Source organism: Acanthochromis polyacanthus, chromosome 20 (genome assembly GCF_021347895.1).
Source record: "Acanthochromis polyacanthus isolate Apoly-LR-REF ecotype Palm Island chromosome 20, KAUST_Apoly_ChrSc, whole genome shotgun sequence".
Classification (NCBI taxonomy): Eukaryota; Metazoa; Chordata; class Actinopteri; family Pomacentridae; genus Acanthochromis; species Acanthochromis polyacanthus.
This window is the reverse complement of record NC_067132.1, coordinates 16734382-16740463: the sequence shown is the minus strand read 5'-3', so window position 1 is coordinate 16740463 and position 6082 is coordinate 16734382.

The window sequence follows — 6082 nt, the reverse complement described above, 5'->3', positions numbered from 1 at the left end:
GGTAACTGTCGCAGGAAGCTCACACAATGTTGGTAGGGAAACGAATTAGGGTCACAAGTGTTGTAGCTGCATATCACAATACTTGTATGTGTGAAAACATTTTATAGGAATATATGGCTTGCAGATGGACATCTGCAGTGTCTGTTAAAGAAAGTTTAGTGTTAACAGCTGCTGATTACATTCACAACTATACATAGAATCTACAGGTACAAATACCTTTGTCTCACATTGGACAACTGATTAGCAGATCTACAGAGTGGGCCATAAGTTTCTATACATAGGAAAAATAAGCATGTTATGTTGGACAGCTGTTTTTATTTATATAATGTGCTCTATATGATTACCATTGTTTCGAAAACATAATACTTGTTTCCACTGTTAATGAACTTGCATTAGCACAGTTGAAGTTATGCTTGTAATGACGCTGGTGATACGTTCCTTGAGATGATTTATGTCTCGTATCTTTACCTAATACACCATTGCCTTCAAGTGCCCCCCCAAACAGAGCATCAAACGCATCTTCTAGGGTATCTGAAACATTAAAATCTATACATTGTACACTGACAGTCATTAAAAACTTTGAGACCATATTTTTCAACATAATTTTTATTTGAAGCCCGAAACTGGATTTTCTTCATATGAATCATTTGTTTAGCATATTGGCATACAGAAACAAAAATCTAAAGTTTCAAGAATGATTTCAAAATAAAGAATTTCACAAAAGAAAACGGCACCTGCCAAACACAAAGTCACAACAGTCAATACCGAGTATGGCCTCCATTTGCTTCGATGCAGGCAGCAATCCGTCGGCGCATGCTTTGGACCAGGCTTCTGATTGTGGGTTGGGAACAGCCCATACGCCTGGCTACATCACTGTAGCTCAAACCGGCCTCCACCATACCCAGTGCCCGGAGACGACGTTCATGTGATAGACGCGGCATGATGCTGTTCACTGGACTAACAATGGTGGACTTTTTTGGGCCTTTATATAGGCCTTCAAAACCCATTCTCAAATTGTGCAGATACTCACTGAGTATTGCTTGGTGTGTATTTGGTTCACTTTTGCAAAGTGACCAACCCATGTGCAATGAATCATGACAAAATGACAACTCATCATTATCTCAACTACCAGGGCACTAGATCATCAGTAAATCCACAATGAATAATTACAACCCCCCTACAAGTAGAATTCTGCCTACATTTCTACCTCAAAGTTTCTATTGACTGTCAGTATACATTTTCCTATGTATGGAAACTTATGGCCCACCTTGTATATAGTCTCAAGCAGTTTGATGTTCCATGAACTTGCATCAGCTCATTCTTTTCTATAAAATTCTTCAACTCACTTTTCCCCCAAACCCCATGCCCCATATTTGTTTCATTTTCAAATTTCTAATCCACAAACCAACGCAGCCTAAAGTGCTTACAGTTCCAGGCATTTGTCAGATTTTGTGCAGCTCCCTCTGGAGGCACAAAAAGCATAACTTTTTTTTTCAGTTAAGAAGTAAAGTGCTTTAAGAGCTAAACCCAGGCTTCAGCATGTAAAATGACTGAAAATCCTCTTTATTCATTTAAGAAAATATCTGGTGGGTGTGTTGATGTGTCACTGTGGCTTTAATCCTAAAATAAGAGGGCCACACACACACACACACACACACACACACACACACACACACACACACACACACACACACACACACACACTCAAATCTGTCTAAATCTGTGATAGTGAGCACTTCTCCTTTGCTGAGATAATCCATCCCACGTCACAGGTGTGCCATATCAAGATGCTGATTAGACACCATGATTAGTGCACAGGTGTGCCTTAGACTGTCCACAATAAAAGGCCACTCTGAAAGGTGCTTGATGGGTGACATGTCCGGTGAGTATGCTGGCCATGCAAGAACTGGGACATTTTCAGCTTCCAAGAATTGTGTACAGATCCTTGCAGCATGGGGCCGTGCATTATCCTGCTGCAACATGAGGTGATGTTCTTGGATGTATGGCACAACAATGGGCCTCAGGATCTCGTCACGGTATCTCTGTGCATTCAAAATGCCATCAATAAAATGCACCCGTGTTCTTCGTCCATCAAAGACGCCTGTCCATACCATAACCCCACTGCCACCATGGGCCACTCCATCCACAACATTGACATCAGAAAACCGCTCACCCACACGATGCCACACACACTGTCTGCCATCTGCCCTGAACAGTGTAAACCGGGATTCATCCGTGAAGAGAACACCTCTCCAACGTGCCAGACGCCATCAAATGTGAGCATTTGCCCACTCAAGTCGGTTACGATGACGAACTGGAGTCAGGTCGAGACCCTGATGAGGACGATGAGCATGCAGATGAGCTTCCTGAGACGGTTTCTGACAGTTTGTGCAGAAATTCTTTGGTTATCCAAACTGATTGTTTCAGCAGCTGTCTGAGTGGCTGGTCTCAGAACATCTTGAAGGTGAACATGCTGGATGTGGAGGTCCTGGGCTGGTGTGGTTACACGTGGTCTGCGGTTGTGAGGCTGGTTGGATGTACTGTCAAATTCTCTGAAACGCCTTTGGAGACGGCTTATGGTAGAGAAATGAACATTCAATACACCAGCAACAGCTCTGGTTGACATTCCTGCTGTCAGCATGCCAATTGCACGCTCCCTCAAATCTTGCCACATCTGTAGCATTGTGCTGTGTGATAAAACTGCACCTTTCAGAGTGGCCTTTTATTGTGGGCAGTCTAAGGCACACCTGTGCACTAATCATGGTGTCTAATCAGCATCTTGATATGGCACACCTGTGAGGTGGGATGGATTATCTCAGCAAAGGAGAAATGCTCACTAACAATATTTGAGAGAAATGGTGATATTGTGTATGTGGAAAAAGTTTTAGCTCTTTGAGTTCATCTTATAAAAAATGGGAGCAAAAACGAAAGTGTTGCATTTATATTTTTGTTGAGTGTGTGTGTGTGTATACACACACACACACACACACACACATATAAGCAGTAGTCGTCTGTTACAGAAGAAGTTTGCACAGCTGTCAGACTCAGTTTGTGTATGGAAACTACACAGGAATGTTCCAAGATATACATTCACATTGTGGCTTACAACACAAGATAAGATCATTAAATGAATGCTGTGTGTCATTGCACACGCAACAAGTATTCCATCAATGAAATGTCATTAGGTATTGAACAGGATGTGCTGAGGTACACTGTTGCAAACATAATTTGCAACTACATGCAAAGCAACATCAACTATTAACAGTTAACTAAATGAAATATAGATGTCATGGTTCAAGCAGAAAATTTATGAAATATTTAGTTTTCTCATAATATTAGTTTTAATACTTGTGCAGGGACAGCAGGGACAGTTATTAAAGAAAGTGAATACTGGTGTCAAATACAATCCACATGTGAATAGTGCCTGAAATAGTTTTTGTGAAACAAGCCTCAGTATTTTAATAAATGCCTCAGATTCCTGCAATGAGGATGCAGTAACAGCTTGCAGACTGAATGGGTAGCTGTGTTCAGCCTTGTGCTGTCAGAACAGTAAACTCTGCACTCGTTCCTACTCAGCAAATACTCTCTATGGATTTCAGGAACCCAGTTGAACATTGACCTTTGCTATCTGCCTGACACCAAGGCCCTTGACTTCTGCTGCAGAGAGTTGATCCTCTCCAGTCCTTCATGATTCATCTGAGTTTTCTCTACAAAGTTACCCGATACGCCTGTTTGCAATCAAAGTGTAGACAAACAGGGACCTTGCGGTCGGTATTGCATCTGTTGTGCAGAACTCTTTGGTGTTCTGGCCAAGTTGATAGCAGATTGAATGGCATACAGTATGTCATGAGAAACACCCCCAAATACCAAAGTTTTTGTTTTCTTTACACAAGAAGAAGATCCGCCACATATGAAAATAGATTTGAATTGTTTTTAGTCTTTAAAGATCTAGTTGAATGACTACACCTGTTTTGCCCAGTGTGTGTGTGTGTGTGTGTGTGTGTCTGTGTGTTCCCATGGCCATGTAAACTGTAATGCACCAAGGTAATGATCTCTCTCTTAAAAAAAAAAAAACACGACCTCCCCACAGCCAAAGCTGGTACAGTTTCACTAAATGGTCACTGATGGTTTATCCATTAAAGAGCAAACCATTAAATAGTGATACTGCATAGCGATACTCAGCTCTGTAAACACAGATGACAGCATGCCTTTGCTCAGAATCTGAAAAAATCAGCTTGGGCTACAGCTACAGAGGTTGCCTCCAAATGAACTTGCATCTGAATATCTGGAGTCCAGATGTGAATCACACATCCTATAGTGTGCTCATACTTTCCTCATGTGCTGATTTGTTCCCTCAATCACTGCATGTATGTCTCCACGTGAGATCGTCACTGCAGTCTAGTACAAGAGATTTGTTGGAATTTACAAGCTAAAAATGGCTGTAGATTGTTGGAACTTCTCTCTCTGTTTCATAAACTCAGGCCAGTCAGGACGAATGTGATGAGTGTTCTCGTGCATCAGCGAAAGCTAAGGTGTGCCTTGATATTGCCAGAACTGACTGGCAAATTGCTCAGACTTGATCAAAATGATTCAGCCGTCATATGAAGACAGGCAGGGATTGGTCACGCTGTGTATTTTGCAACAGTGGAACATAAACAGTAAATTCAATCATACTGATTAACACAAGGTACGTAAATCTCATCTGTCCTTATTCACTGCTCTGTGGAGGATGGTTCAGTTCACAGGACTTGATATGAGCATGCATCACTGTTTTTGTGTCCCTCAGCCACCTCTATTAATCATTCTTCAGATGGGTCTGTACATGCAGCCCAAGGATACAGAGATTTAATCTCTGGGTAAAGAAAAGCTAATGCCTTTAGGTTATTATAACCTCTCTGAGTCAAGGTTTTCCTGAACAAACAGGCAGATCTGACAATGAAACCTGTCTATAAGTCGTGGGTGCAAGAGTGACGTTCAGAAGAACAGACTGTGTTTTTAGGACAAATAACAGACTGAGAGAACAACCAGGATGCAGAAAGAAGATGAGATTTTTGCTGGTAAAAAGTGTAACTGTTGAATTGTGTTTTGGCATCGGTGCGATTCAGTTTAATACTGGCTTTAGTTCTTAAAACTTTTCTTTCATTTTTGTTTTTCGCACAACCACCAAGGCCTCTGAGGGTTGTGGAAAATTATTCAAAAGAAGCCAAGGGCACAAAAAGATTTGCAGCAAAAGCCCCACATGACGACACCTCTGTGCAAGTTGCTATGGTAACAGAGGGGGCATGTGATGTGAGTTGTCCACACACACACACACACACACACACACACACACACACACACACACACATTTGCGGTTAGTCAGCTCCTCCTCCATCCTGAACTTTATTGCTAATGTTGCTGAAGTTTCCAGTAACTTGTAAAGATATTCCCTGTTAATCAGGAATCCCCATCTGGGAGGAAAAGAAGTGCATCTGAATGAAAATCCACCAGATTCCCAGAAGAAATACTGTATTCAACAAGCCCCAAAATATTTACAGTAGGATAAACAGAGGAAAGATGCTGAAGTGTAATGAGAAGTGGAGTAAACAAGTTTGACAGACAATAATTATTCTCTGAGTGCCATGGTTCGGTTTAGCTCAGTGAAACCTTACAAGTGGTACTAATTGTCATAAAGTACCACACATGCCCCAGAAATCCACACCACAGACCGCAGATTACCATAATACCCCACAGCAGGGTGAAACAAGCCTCCAAATCTCACTCAGCAAATCAAAGCTGGCACAATAATAACTTTTTAATTTATTTATTTGTTTATTTTCTCACAGAAATCACATTGTTGCGTTTGGAAATTTTCCATCACTTCTGTGTTGCATAAAACGTGGTCAAAGCAATACATCTCTGAGTCAGAATTTGCTAAATCAATGTCACACTACATTCAGCGTTGGTTTTTTGTTTTTTTCAAAAGCATGGCATGACTACTGAGAAACTGCGGTTCGACGTCAGGACGCGTTGCAGACGACCCACCGTCCCATGACAGCGGGAAGGAGGCGGGTCCAGTGATTGCAGCAAGTGTTTTGGGGTG